Source organism: Amia ocellicauda, chromosome 22 (assembly GCF_036373705.1).
Source record: "Amia ocellicauda isolate fAmiCal2 chromosome 22, fAmiCal2.hap1, whole genome shotgun sequence".
Classification (NCBI taxonomy): Eukaryota; Metazoa; Chordata; class Actinopteri; order Amiiformes; family Amiidae; genus Amia; species Amia ocellicauda.
Genome location: NC_089871.1, coordinates 14,683,749 through 14,699,709, shown reverse-complemented (window position 1 = coordinate 14,699,709; position 15,961 = coordinate 14,683,749). Strand labels below are relative to the sequence as shown.

The 15,961-nt window shown below is 38.7% G+C and overlaps 1 protein-coding gene across 2 annotated transcripts in view; it reads left to right on the top strand.

Moving 5' to 3' along the window:
- The first annotated feature begins 993 nt into the window (after nucleotides 1–993).
- Nucleotides 994–15,961, top strand: part of slc1a6 (solute carrier family 1 member 6) — a 26,970-nt gene continuing 12,002 nt past the window's right edge. Inside the window, exon 1 of one of the 2 annotated variants that reach the window (XM_066695550.1) lies at nucleotides 994–1,081. The gene's annotated coding sequence lies outside the window, so the exon portion shown is untranslated. Of the gene's footprint in view, nucleotides 1,082–9,314; nucleotides 9,424–15,961 lie in introns of those variants that run through there. The other variant, XM_066695551.1, reaches the window with a different exon arrangement.

Genomic DNA, 15,961 nt, shown 5'->3' with positions numbered 1-15,961 from the left:
CACTACATCAGTGGTTCCCAACCCTGCTCCTGGAGGATCCCTACCTGGCTGTTTTTTTGTTTCAGCTGAGCTCTCAATTACTTAATTGAACCCTTAATTGAATTAATAATTTCCTAAATCAGAGACTTTAAATTATTTAAAACATTAGGGGTTTTAAGTTAAGTAGAGAATTGTATAAAGAACTAACTATTTTATTACACAATTTCTATTTCTATGCAGATTGTTACTTCAATTAAGTAATTGAGAGTTGAAACAAAACAGCAGGGTAGGGGTCCTCCAGGACCAGTGTTGGGAACCACTGCTACTTAAATCTTAACACTACATTCAAAAGGGTTTGGGTCAAGAATGGAAGGTTATCCCAAATAATGTAAACACAACTGTATTCTGAATTAGCTAAATCTCCATACATTCTTGATTAATCCAATCTCTGTTAGAGAGTCATAGGTTCATCATTTTGTTGATATGTTTTAAATTTGGCGTCACACTGTGTTGCCATTACACAACCTGTTTCTCTGAGAAAGAATGAGAAATATGTTTCAGTGATGTGATCATTGGAAAGTTCAACGGTCCAGGATTTTTTTTTTTTTTTTTTTTTTTTAATAAGGTCTCGAAGAAAGGAAAAACAAGGTTTCGGCATTAAGATGTGATGGTCAACTGCAATAATAAAGTTGTTTTAATCAGATATCAGTACGCACATCAATAACAGAATGCGCCAGATGCAGCGTTATAAAACCATGAAAAGAAGACATATATAACGTTCAGACTGGTTTGTTTTAAAAATGTAGCTATATAAAAAAAAGTATTACATTAATAAGTAGGCTATACCGAGTAATATACCTTGAAAGTACAATTTATTAAGGACTTTCTTCCGGTAGCGCGCTTAAACGACCTTTTCATGGGCAAGAGCCAACTCGAGTTCCTCTTTCAGTTTCCCAGTCAATAACTGTGCTGGTTTGCAAAGGGTTAACCGCGCATAATGCATCTTCATAACCATCACATTGCTACACATATGCATCTATTCCCATAAGGCTGTGGACGGAGGCACATTTCTCCTTGCTTGGCCGGGACACCGCTTTGCACAGTAAGTACAGTACTCGCCCTGCGCATTTGCCATTGCATCCAAGGCATATTTCAATCGATGACAAGTTAGTAAAGACTTTAAAGTGACTTTAACGCAGGGGAGAGTGCGCCTCTCCAACAGTGAGGCAGAGGGACGTGAGCAGTTTCGGGACAAACAGCACATGTGCGCCGGCGCCAAGTTCATGCGTGCAACGTGGAGCTCCAGCACATTTACAACCGCTGGAAGAGTTGGAAAAAGCACTTTATTAAAGATAATAATAATGATCCTACTACTACAAGTGCTGATGCTGCTACTACCACTTATATTACTTATAAAGATTTGTTAGGAACTGCCCATAATCTAGTCTTATATATGTATGCTATAATTGCGCTATTAGTGGGCTGTAACACAATCATGTTTCTTATGAATGCACTGCATTTTTGATGGGCAGTTTTTCAAGTGAGCATGATTTCACGTTCAAAGGGGTTGAAGTTATATTGTGTGTGGATGTGTTATAAAATACAAAATCCTGGGGGGGGGAAGTCAGTGCAGACTTAGCGGTTGTCCTTGTTTCTTGGGTATAAGAGCACACTAAGGGGCCATGATCCTTAAGTAACTGCATTTGCTTTTATCATTGAAACATATACTCTGTTCTACTCCAGCTGTGAGAAGAATGGGTGCAAGTATTGCAATATTGCTCTGCAAACCAAAAACATATACATGCTAATGCTAGTCCAAATTTGTATTTCTGAAACTGCTTCATGTGTGGGAGAGAAGCTCTCAAGAATTCATTTAGAAACCACTATTAACTTTTCAATTGCGAAGGCCAGTCAGCGAGGTGAAAGAAAGCCACACAGATTGACAGGGAACTTCATATATGTTTAATGGAAGGAGGAGGGAGAAAAGGCCAAAGGAACACTTTGTATCATTTTATCCTGAACTATAAATTGGTTGTTGCTAGGAAACGGTTTCCTTTCATAAAACAGAGTTGGCAGTAAACAGGTGTTAGGTATCAGACTATACTTCCACTCCAGTAGCTATTAAGTCAGTTTTGTTGCAACATGTTTTCTTGCATTTCCACATAGCAAAGGTTAAACATAGAGGTATAAGTGGTTACAGTGTAGGGTCTTGATTCAATATTCCCTGCACTTGGGCCCAGATTCAATCAAAAATTAATTCCATTTGCAAATGCATAACACAAAAGTTGACAGCAACTTTATATTATACATGCACACATTTAAAATGTGTACTGAACAAGTGTAGACTAAACAGTGTAAGACAGGCAGGATATTAAAATACAGAATCAAGTGCTGATGCACACCTGGTTGGCTCAGGTATGTCAATGCACAGGCTTGAAAGCCAGTGGTAAAAAACAGTGCATCATATTTTATTTCATTTTTTTATATATTCAGTAGACCAGCTTGTGTATCTTTATTTAAGCAAGTCCTAAACTTGGGAAGAAAACGGATTGTGTGTGGTTTTCTCACACGTGGGTTTGGGCTTCGAAAACGCCATTCAATTCTGGATCTCGCAAACCATGCCAGTGCCAAGATAAGAGTTTATTGGGATGATGGATCTACTCCTCATTATGCTCATCAGAAAGGATGCAAATGGAAGTGGTAATAAACATACATCAGGCATGCAACATACAGTTCGCCACAAGGCAGCTGCATAATTATCTGTCTAAATGTGGATCATACATGGCTTTTGCCTCCTACGCAGTGGCAGGGTAATTGTGTTTCCATAGCAATGTAATCTGCTCCCATTCTCCAGAAGGGTCTCACATGGTATTGTGAAGTGTGTGGGTGGGAAATGGGCTACAATTTTTAAAAAGTAGTAATTAAATCTTCCCTTGAATGGAGCTCCTCTTTTACCTCATGGTGTAATGTGGAGATGAAAATTAGAAAAGGAGTACCATGGCTACATTCAGTGGTTTGCGGCATGAACCACCCAAAGAGCCACCATGAGTTGGAAGACCACATGAATCTGAGGAATTTCAGGAGTGATGCAATATGTGGGAAAACAGCAACGACCCGCTTGAAAATGGGGGAGTTGACAGATACATTGTTCACATAGTGTTTTAACACCGGGATGTAAACGCCTAGGAAACTTAATAAAGAAATAGCAATCTATGTGATAATGATATGCTGTCAAATGCAGTTTTGAGGGAAAATAATAATTTCTTGAGATTCATGTTTTCTTTTTTGTAATTCTGTAGAAACTGCGACTAAATGGAATAGAAACTGATTTTTTGAAACCAGATTAGGAAGCCCCAATGAAGAAAGAAGTCTTCCTCTCAGTGAAGGCTTTCTATTAAACAGTTTGACTCTTTATCTTAATGGATCATTAGCAGTGATCCAGACCTGAGGTCCACCTGCTTCAACATGCTTTCACTTGACTTTGATTGTGCTTGGCAAAAAAACAATGTATGCCATCAAACAAGTTTGCCAGTGAAGCAGGTGGTTAAAACAGGGGCTGTGCATATACTGTGAAAAGCATTCGTTTTTTTGTCCTGTAGTGGCAAAGGAAACGGTGGCAAGGTGACTTTTGATAAGAACTGGAGCCAGGCTGATAACCACACAGACCTGCCACTCCCAGTCTTCAACCGACAGCGGATTGTGAATATGACAAAATAATAAAACAAAACTTAGGAGTGGTTTTATCTCATGTTTGGGGCCCTGTGTTTTGCACGACTGAAATACAGTTGAAAAAGGCAAGTCATGCAAGACTTCAGGTCATGCTCATATGAGTTCCTTTGACTGACACATTTATCCCTCATGGCCAACAGTTTTGGAATGGATTTGCAGGATTGGAATGTTATGAAGCTCAAATAACAGGGTAATCTGCTACGTGTAAGCCTTATGCATACAAACCAAAATTCAGCAACAGACCGCTTGGGTAATCAAGGTTGAAAGAGTACTATACACTTGAACAGCAAGCATGAAGTGGAACAAAGAGTGGTGAACTTATCTTCACATTGGTCAGTGCTGGTGACAAGTAATAGGCGGCAAAGGCGTAAAGAGAATGAAACACCTCCTGGTGCTGTGTGCATGTTTGAGGGGGATCCATGTGTTGTTGTCAAGGTACAGAGATGTGCAAACCTGTAAGGGGTGTCTGCTAAGAAATATTTTTTTAATTCCCTTAATAATATACTTAATATATGCAGAATATATTTTTCAAAATATGTTATTGGAAAAAAATATATATTTTAATATATCTGTTTCAATACACTGTCATATATTCCTGGAAAACATATTACAATATATTGTAATATACTGAAATTAATTTTAAAATATGTAAATTATTGCCGTTTTTGTATATTGTGATATATTTTTCAAAATATATGAATATATTTTAAATATATTATGAAAACATCAAAATATATTGTAACATATGTTACAATTTATTGTCCTATCATCCTGGAACATATAATAGCTTATAATATACTACAGTATATTTTAATATATATATATATATATATTAAAATATACTGTAGTATATTATAAGCTATTATATGTTCCAGGATGATAGGACAATAAATATATTAAATATAATAAATAAATATATAAATATATAAATTTGTATATTGAGATATATTTTACAAAACGTATCAAATTCAAGTTAGAATTAGCTTTATTGGCATGACCAGAGTCCTCAACAATACAACCGAGTAATACAATAACATCACAATATAAACAGGGATGTGAAAATACAAACACGGAATTAAACAATATATAAGAAATACATCAAAATATAGTTTAATATATATTACAATATATTGTCTTTTCTGGAAAATATATTATAGTATCTTACAATATACTTTAAAATATGTAAATTGCAGATTTTGTATATTGTGAAATACACTAAGATATTTTTAAAACATAAAAATGTGAATTATGGCCACTTTTATATATTGAAATACATAACTTTATACAATATATTTCTAAATATATTGTTAACATACTTTTAAATATAAAACACACTGCGATTGTCCTCTTAACCACCATGATATGATAGTTTTAACACCTGACATTGCTTTACAAATGTAAATATGTGATGGATGAAAAAAACAAAAAAGGGTTTTTCATTAACCCTTCATGCCCCCATGTACATGTCCATGTTCAAGAAAGAAAAACACTTTTTGTTAGAAAAAATTAAAAAATGCAAATGCGATATACATAACTTTTTAGTTTACAATAGTATACTTTATGTAGTGGGAAAATTTACTCGTATGTTCTGTATATTATTTATATATTATTCATTGTTTCAGTTTCATCTATGAAGCAATATTTTGTTGTATTTACCCCTTCGTGGGAACTACTTTAATTATTCGTTTTCAAGCAAGAGTGCTACAGCAACCTACCAAAGTAATTTCAGGGTTAATGGTTTCTTGGACTATATACAAAACAATTATGTCCAAGTGACTCTGCCTCTACCTCAAGGCTCACTGTTTCTTGAATATACAGGCCTACAGCTATTTTTGAATACCTGATCAACAACTGTCAGTGTGCATGGGGTAAATTGAAGTCATACAGCTGGATTGAGCTGAATTTGTTGTAACCTGTTGTCTGTCAAAGATACAAAGGGGCTTCTTCCAGCTCACATCTCTAGTTAATTTTCCTCACTTCATGTGAGAGGAGAGCTCCAGGTTAACCTGTATTTATTATTTTGTATAATAAACTTGTTACTTCTTCATCGGTGGTTCCTGAGATATACAAAATAATGTATGTGACACAAGTCAAAACTATGCTTTTTACCTGGATTTGGTTCACAGAAAAATCACTAGGGAGGAAAAAAAAGAAAATAATGTTTGATAGACATGCTATCTTCATCAGAATATATCGGTTTTTGAACGACTGATCACCTGTACAACTTCCATATCATTAGAATAACTGTAAGCGTGAAACAATATCAGTCCAGAGTTACACACACATAGGAAACACTGGATTTCATGTCTCACACCTGTCTTAGTCTCCATCGGCATCTTGCTCTGGTTTCAGTGGAAACTCTGGTCCTGATCGCATTGGTTTAAACCAGTGGTTCCCAAACCTGTCCTGGGGAACCCCCTACCCTGCTGGTTTTTGTTCCAACCAAGCTCTCAATTACTTAATTGAACCCTTAATTGAACTAATAATTTCCTAAATCAGAGACTTTTAATTATTTTAAACAGTAGAGGTTTTAAGTTAAGTATAGAATTATATTAAAAAACTTATTGAAGAAACAACTATTTTCTAACACAATTTAAAAGTAAAATTAAGTAATTAAATTAAGTAAAATCTAAGCAGATTTACTTCAATTAAGGTTCAATTAAGTAATTGAGAGCTCGGTTGGAACAAAAACCAGCAGGGTAGGGGGTCCCCCAGGACCGGTTTGGCAACCACTGGTTTAAACTCAACAAAACAACCCAAAAAACACACGTCAGCAACAAGTCTTTAATCCTTGTCCGTCTGAAATCTCTTAATTTAGTTCTTAACGCTCAGGAAAACATTTTACATAACTAACATAAAGTAAAACAGTCCGTTATTTGCAACATTGATCCAAATCTCCATCTTCCCCGCTCGACTCATTCAAACTCACTCTCTCTCTCTCTCTCTCTCTCTCTCTCTCTCTCTCTCTCTCTCTCTCTCTCTCCAATCAGCTCTGAGTATCAAGGGTTTCAAACAGCAGAGCATACACTTCAGCTCGGAGCCTATACAGCTCAAACTCATTATATACACTCACCTAAAGGATTATTATTACTGAATGTCTGAATGGGAAAGAAAGGTGATTTAAGCACTGTGCAGGCTGGTGGTGGTGGGGATGTTTTCTTGGCACACTTTAGGCCCCTTAGTGCCAATTGGGCATCGTTTAAATGCCACGGCCTACCTGAGCATTGTTTCTGACCATGTCCATCCCTTTATGACCACCATGTACCCATCCTCTGATGGCTACTTCCAGCAGGATAATGCACCATGTCACAAAGGTCGAATCATTTCAAATTGGTTTCTTGAACATGACAATGAGTTCACTGTACTAAACTGGCCCCCACAGTCACCAGATCTCAACCCAATAGAGCATCTTTGGGATGTGGTGGAACGGGAGCTTCGTGCCCTGGATGTGCATCCCACAAATCTCCATCAACTGCAAGATGCTATCCTATCAATATGGGCCAACATTTCTAAAGAATGCTTTCAGCACCTTGTTGAATCAATGCCACGTAGAATTAAGGCAGTTCTGAAGGCGAAAGGGGGTCAAACACAGTATTAGTTTTGACACCCTTCATTTTTAAAAGCCTTATTCACTAATTTAGTTGAATATGTATTTCAAATTGAGCCGCAGTGAAGATTCCAGCTGATTGGACTGAGTTAAGACAGATACAGTTCTGTAGAGTTGCAGATATTGGCAACCGCTGTCTAAAGCCCAAGTCCAGCTGAGCCCACCTAAAGCCCAGCTGAGCCCAGCCTAACCATCTACTACCCACTTGGGGCCCAACTTTGTCCTGTCAAATGAGACAATGGCTAGTAGACAATACATACCTCCAATAACTTGAGTTTGAGACTAGGGCATTTCACTGCAATGCAATGTTAAATATGTTTTGAAATTGAAATTGGAAATAATATATTTTGTGAAATATATTTTGTAAAAATTACAAATACATTTGGTGAAATATATTAATATAAATATATTCTTAAATGCATTTTAGATATAATTTAGGACAATGTATTTTGAACTAAATATATTTTACATTATATTGCATGATATGTCCACATATTTTCATAATATACTGCAATATATTTCCTTTCTGTATGGGTTGTCTGTTTCAGTTCTGACTCACTTCAATAGAACTCTCACCAGAAGTGCAATTTATGACCCCTGTTTATTAATTTTACATTTCTACGTTTGTTGGACCAGCCTGTACATGTTTTAAGTAGCTTGATTCATTTCTACGTTTGACCAAATTTATTTGTGATATTTGAAAGTGCATATTTAAAAAAAATATTAGTATTTGTTTCTCTGTTTTTATTACCATGTGCTGAAAGAGTTCTTGAACCTTCCAGGAACATTCCTGCACCTGCCAGTGAGGAGTATTGTTACTATGCACAGTGAAGGCCGAAGTCAAACCTGTAGGTGGATGGTGTGGGCTGAAGGAATTGGAAGCTTGTTGATATCTTTTCCCCAGAGTTGCATCCTACTAATAGTTTAGATCCCACATTCACTTTTTCCAAGACCTTGGACTATTGTGGTGAAGCAAATTGTCATGGCAATGGAAAAATAATATGCATCCTTTTCACCTTTTAGTCTCGGGTTCAGTCTTTGTTCAACCCAGATGCGTTACCAGTTTGTAGTTATGCATTCATTGAACAGTGAAGAAACGACCCCCACTACAGTCTAAAAACACATTAAAAACATGTGTGATTAAGGACAACACTTTTTTAATACACTAACTGTGTTAAAATAATAGGAGAAACACGAAAATGTGTCCCCCAACAAAAACGTGATTCAAAATAAAAATAAAAATATTTTAGCGTCCTGTCACTACCTGTATTTATACCTTTGTACCCCGTGACCGGCTCCCCCAATCACCGTGCGCCCATTGACTCCAGAACCCCCGCTAATTAACCAATTAACCAATAGCAAACATCCAAAAATAACTACCCCACCCCCTAACACGCAATCGACAGATAAACACACAGTGCCCCGAATGGCTACAATATGACTTTTTAATAGTAGTGCTACCGTTTTGTTATTATGTATCCAGTTATAGCGCCGTTTCTTGGCAATCCAAATACAACTCTTGCACTTGCAAACACTAGAGGTAAATGAAATGTGAAGTGAATCCTCCATCCCTATAGTGGAAGCGGTGGTTCTAAAGCCAGAGCCCAATTACACATGCAGCTGGCGCAGAGCCGCTGCCACCACTTTGCCATGTTTTCCGCCTACAAAAAAAAAAAAAAAAACACACACACACACCTCCTCCTCCTCCAAGAATAGGCTGCCGAAGACGCATCTCACTCCGGCGCCGAGTTCAGATCCACAGCCAGGCAGAGACGCAGCAGGTGTCTGCCTTCCCCACCCGCCCGAGCTGCTGAAGATGCCTTAACCTCTCCTTCCCACTCACAATCACCACAATCCAGCATTTTCCAACGGGAGGAAAGCTCTTACACTACACACACTAGGGCCACACAAGGGGAACTGTCTGTGGTTTCTTGACTGCCAAAAAAAAAGACAAAGAAAACAAAAAATACAGAGAAAAGATAAGTCGGTTCCGTTTTGTACCCGGGTTTGTGTTTTCCACCCAGCTTCTCTGGCTGTCTCCTCCTGTAGTAACACCAGGACTTCTTACCTTGTGAAAGACTGCGTGGGAAACTTCCATAAGAGAGAAGGTATGGGTGCTCAAAAGGTATATATATATATACTACTACGTGTTGATTTATGCAATATTTGTTTATTTGTATAAGCAGCAGCAGCAGCAGCAGCCAAGTAGCATGTGTTAGTATAAATGAAACTAATCTAGGAAATCAAGCGTGGCTGTATAGTGAAATCACTTAAAACATAATATGAGCACAGTGCTTTAGACCACATCTTCATTTTAAAATCGTTTGCAATGGAAGAAACTAGGCATTTGCAAAGCTTTTGATAACCATGAGTAAATGGTGTTGGGTGATTTCCTCCTTTGCTTTTACCCATTTTCCTGCAGTCCTGTTTTGGCAGAAGTTTGCATTGTTTAGTTTGGGAATATCACTGAGTTTAGGTCTGGAGGTGTCAAGAACACTGTGGTGTAGGTAAGCCTCAGTTTGTCATGGGTTTTGAAAGAATGGTTCCTTGGTCTGTATGTCTTCAGCACAAAAGTTAATTACATTCCTGATTAAGTCTGAAATTACAGTTTGGATCATGTAGACTGAACAATTATGCCTGATAGTATAGTATGCCTGATTAACGAAGGGGAAGAGCACTGAAAGATGTATTGGAATTTAAGTTTCTGCGAAGACTAGATGAAAATGATATTGATGTGATATTGGCACCTCAATCTTTATGCCTGTCACACTGCCAAGCCTCAATCATCTCACTCTACAGTAAAATGCAGTGGCTAGTGGGTGTGTTGTCTAAAAGCAAAATTATGGCTTCTTCTGGTTATAACACAATAGGATACAATAGTTTGTTCTTTTTGATTTGTGGGTAGGTTTTTAGATTTGGTCTACCATCTTCTCAGTTTTTTCCAATTTATTAAAAAAGTGTGGATGGGGAAACTGATCAGATTCCGATTTCCTGATTATTCTTGTTTCACATGGGCTGGACTGCCATCTACCCTGGACTTTTATTGAAAGAGCTAATGAGAGGGGATAATCTTTTCAAGTGCCTTTTTCAAATCACAGTTGAAAATAAAATCGCAATGCTCGCATGTGCCAACCTATTTTGTAGATCACTGAATGAATGAATGAATGAATGAATGAATAAGAAACATCTATTGTGTAAGATTTATATTTTGTGTACAGTGATTGTTTTTTTTTTCAGTCACTATGGGAAATTAAGAAATTTCAGTTTGTGGTGTTCCCCTCTGTACCATTTCCTATATACAAGTCAGCAAGAAAACCCAAAAGCTCTCTGTTACTATATAAGCGCTGGTCACTGGTCTGTCTTAATGTTATTGTGTTTCGTTCTTGAAGTCCTTATTTTTCCTTACTTATGATGCCATACCTACTAGTATTTGAAAAATACTGAAAGGGCGTGTATATATGTGTATGTGTATGTGTATGTGTATGTGTATGTGTATATATATATATATATATATATATATTTGTGTGTACAAAATGAAGGTTTGGCATATGGTGCATCTTCTGGGTTTTTTTGTTTTTTTGTTTGGACTTTAGCCCAAAAGTTAAAAATGTTCCAGCCTCATTATTGAACAAGCAAATCTTAACAGTAAAGCCAGACTGATTCATTGAGTGTCTATTGTCCATCTATGGGAAGAGCAGAGACCATAAGAACCATGAGAATCACAGCTGGTGAGATATAGAGGTGGGATTTCCGCATCTGCAGTCATTTAAAAGCAATGTACTATTGTGGTCTGTGAAAATGGGCTGTTGGGTGGGGGTGGAGGGGGGGTATCTGAATGCCATTCCCACTGTTGCTCCAGTGATCTGTTTTCATCTCATTTTCAGGAGCTCATACCTCCAGTAAAAGCCCAACCGGCAACAGAACAGTTATGCAGACCTGCAGATGAAGCAAGACTTTTCCTTGGTTCATTTAAATTTTATGAAGTATTACAGATAAAGCTCTCCATTGATAGCAGTGCTATTGTGTGGCCTTTGCTCTACTGTGGAGTAGTCACAGCATTCATTAAATACCATTTTAATGATGTACTCTAGTATTTCTGGAAATGTGGTATTGTACTGAAATGACAGTGTAGCTTGAAATGCACAAAAAGGAACACATCATGGAATATAGAATATAGAAAAGGGGCAATGAGATTTTTTTTAAGATTTATTAATCCTGGTTCACACTTTATTTCTCTTTCCCACCCTTTCCCTTTCTCACTGCCTTACTCTCTGTTACTTTGCACCCTGTCCGTTTCAGTGAGATTTATTTCCCACTCTGTTAATACAGGAGTCTTTCTGCATGGGCTTTAATAATGCACAGAGACTCAAATTACATGAACACAAATCAAGGGACCATTTCCCATAGCTGCTCAAAGAGGCACTTGGCATCATATTAACTAACAGAACCAGTGAAATGTAAAGAGAAATGATCAGCAGGGGACTGAGAACAACTACACCCGGTGCAGTTAGGAAATGCACTCGGATTTAAAGAGTGACATGGGAGGGTATTTTTGATTGTACCCATAAACAGCATCGTCAGCCAGGTGCGTTCTGGGGAAAGTGCGGTTTGTTTCTGCCGTGTCTTGAGGAGCAAAGCTGTTCTGCCCACAGTCAATTGCTGCAAGTATGGTGTGTGTGTGTGTGTGTGCCTTTGTTGTGCTATGCCCAGCGTGAGCTCTCTGGGTGGAATTAGTAGGTGCTGAAGGTCAGGGCAGGCGGGGTGATGGGGCTTTCATGTGTGCTGGGCTAAGAGTACTGTACAGAGGTGCACTGGCACACTTTGGCTCAAGTCCCTGTGGCTGACAGCAACCTCTCTGGGGGTAGGATTTTGCAGGAAGCAGGGATTCTAGGAAACTGCAAGGATGAGTGGTGAGTGATGTAGTCTCGAACTGTCGTCTTTGGTTGGTTGTGTGTGCCTCTGTGTGCAAGGGTTTACATAGTAAAAAAGCTTCAAATTCAATGCACCCTTATTTGCTCTTTAATCTATAAGTTGCCAGCTGTTGGCACAGCTATTTTGACTTTTTTTTTCACAAAAATTAAGTAAGGTTTGCTTATCATGCCATTAATCGTAAATCTAGATCTATACGTTTATTTACATATGTATGTATTGGAGGGGCAATAAATGTGAATAAATGTGAATCGTCCACAGCATCCTGAGGGACAGACCTAGTCCAACACAATGCCTCTAGTGCAGCTCCCCCCCCCCCCAGCCGCTTCTTGCAATCCGAAGTTGAACTTTTGCTGTGTGGTGATGCTCCAGGCTGTGGAAGGGGGGGTTACCAATGCTGCGTCTTGCCTGTGTGCTTTATACAGCGGGATCCTTTTTAACAGGGATGTTTGAAGTTTGCCCGAGCCCCCTGTCTGCAGTCAGATGCGAAATACCAAGCCTGAGCAAATTAAGGTCATGCCTGCGTGCGGTTAGTGGAGGGCTGCCGTACCTTTCTTTGCAGTCACAAGCTGTCTGGGAGGTTTAATTGCCTTGCTCAGTTTGTGGCTTTAGCCTGGATCCAAACCATTTATTATGTGAATAATTACACCATTAACAGAATTTCTAAGTAGGGATATATGTTGCACATTTTGTCATATCCTTTTGTGTCCCCCGTTGATTTGAAAGAAAAGAAACCCACATTGGTTCAATTTCACACTGGACAGCTCTAATATTGCATTATTTGTTTTAATTTCCCAGCACTGGTTGGGAACAAAATTTGTTTTTCTGAAATTCTTGTGCTTTGAGGCGGAGAGTTCAGATAACAGTCTTGCAATAGACAGAGAAATTCACTTAAAGGTGATCTCGAGTTTGTTAGGACAAACGTTTTCAAAGCTGCCCTTGGGAAAGCTATTCTGATAACATGGGCATCTATACTACCAAAAACACAGAACAGAGAACACAAAACATTCAGTAAGGGAGGGTCCTCCATTGGGTGGTCAGACAGCTGGTTGATTACTTTTCTAGAAAAGCATTTGCGGACAGAAATATTGCTGACATGGCTATGGGCAGGGGTTCAAGCTTTGCTGATGCTTTGAGTGCAGCTCAGAAACCCAAAATTGTGTACGTACATTAAACAGCATTGAACTTCATTCTCTTGCCACATACAAAACGGAGGGCACTGCAACTTCCTGTAGGTTTAGAGAGAAGTTTATATTTGATAGTTGATCTATTTGGTCAATGCAAATGTAGAAGGCTTGGTGACCCAGGGGTTATCAAAATGGCTCCTAACAAGAGCCCCTGCCTCACTGTTTGTTACCCTTAGCAGGATATTGGACTGCCTTGCACTCTTGTCTTTGCAAGAGATGTGAAACTGATCTGTTGTTCATACCAGGTTCACCCTGTACATGCTGTCAGTGTGTCTGGGATAGCCGTGTCATTATAAAATGTGCCATATCCAATCTAGCTTGAGACAATTGATTCTTTGTGCAGATCTGGAAGATATCCAATGCGAGTTCCAGCCACATGTAGAGGAATACCCTTACAGGAATCTGTCGCCACATTCCTTTCCACTCTATCTCGCGTCCGTTGTGCGTGGAAGCATTCATATTGTTTCTTGTTGTTGGGGAGCAAAACAAAAACTAGAAACGTACCTTCCCAGAATCCTCTGGTGTTATGTAATGGACTCTGTAGTGCTTGTCCCATCCTTAAGGTTATTTCCCATTGGAAAGACTCTCATTGATCCACTGCCTCAGCTGAACCGCCACCAAGGTGTGCTCGTGCATTTTTAATATCCTCCGTGGACGCATGAAACAGAATTGCCAATGGCTGTCACAGTGCTGCCTCTCCTGAATAGGCACAGCCTGTACCTTAGAGAACCTTTAATTGGACCCCCCACAAAGCCACCAGAACAAGTAGAGGTCTTGGGTAATTGCTGGGCTAAGTGCAATGGCTTTTGAGCCCCCAACAGAAACTGCTATAGTAAGGTTTCTTCAAGTCTTTAGTTTTGGTTAATCTAAAATTCCTAGTAGAGCATCATTGTGAATTAAGAGATGAAGTTCTGCCTTTACCCTTAATTAATGTGGATTTGTAAACCGGGCCCAAGTAACAGTGACACAATCCTGCTGACTTCAGTACAGGGTATGCATGTTTGGCATACGGGTGTAACTGCGTGCTGCGGAGCGCTGTGCCTGTGATGGTGATGTGTGAATCCAAACAAGGGCTACGGCCTGCACACACTACAGACTGATACATTTTCCTTTAAATAAATACAATTATCCCTGTGGTATGTTATCTGAAAACTGTTTTGCTTGGGAATTGTTTTGCAATGGATATTTCCCCGCAAGTTTGTTCAGATTTGTAATGGTTCTATAACGAGTGACACAGCATTATAATGGCTGTGTTGTTTTTTGCTTTTGGATGCAATTCATGTCTTGTATAGACACAGTAAAATACATAGTTTGTTACTTGTTTGAAAAATAGGCTTTATAAAAAAAAAAAAAAAATACATTCAGAAAAACAAAATCTTCACACTGTGCCTTTCCAATTCCATTCAGGTGTTATAGTAACCTCAAGGCTACAATCCACTGATTTAATTTCACACTTTTTATAGAACACACAACCCTCAACAATCCATTATACACATTAAACTTAGTCCAGTAGATGTCTGCTCTGCTTTTCAATGGTCAGTTCTCTCAGGCATTGGCTGGTGGTATTATGTCCAATTAGTAAAAGGGTAAAAGCAAGTGTTGCACTTTTTTAATACATCCAGGGTTTTACAAGCAGCAGATTGCTTTCGAGCACTTTAAACTATTATAGTATTTACAAAAATCACAACTTTGCCAGTGAATGAAAAATAGAATTATATATGTATGTGTGTGTGTCAAGACTGATTTTACTATTTAGTAAAAATCATGTTCCAAGTTATATTGTAAGATTTTTCACAGCACTTTTCCACCCTTTCCTGTGACTGCTACACCTCTATCTACATCTTACATGCGTAGGAGCTAATAATGTAGAACATAAGAAAGATTACCACAGAGAGGAGGCTATTCGACTCATCATGCTCGTGATCCAAGGATCCTATCCAGTCTATTTTAAAATGTTCCCAAATTTTCAGCTTCAACCACATCGCTGGGGAATTTATTCCAACTCTCTGTGTGAAGAAGTGTCTGCCGTTATCTGTCTTGAATGCCTTAAGCCCAATTTTCATTTGTGTCTCCGGGTCCGTGTGTCCCTGCTGATCTGGAAAAGCTCCTCTGGTTTGATGTGGTCGATGCCTTTCATGATTTTGAAGACTTGGATCAAGTCCCCACGTAGTCTCCTCTGTTCCAGGGTGAAAAGGTTCAGTTCCTGAGTCTCTCAGTAGGACATTCCCTTCAGACCTGGAATAAGTCTGGTTGCTCTCCTCTGAACTGCCTCTAGAGCAGCGATATCTTTCTTGAAGTGTGGAGCCCAGAACTGTCCACAGTATCCAGATGAGGTCTAACTAGTGCATCGTACAGTCTGAACATCACTGCCCTTGTTCTCAATTCTACACTTTTGACAATATACCCTAACATTCTGTTTGCCTTTTTTATTGCTTCCCCTCATTGTTTGGATGGAGAAAGTGAGGAGTTCACATAGACTCCTAGGTCTTTCTCATGCATTACTTCATCCACTTCTATTCCTCCCATAGTG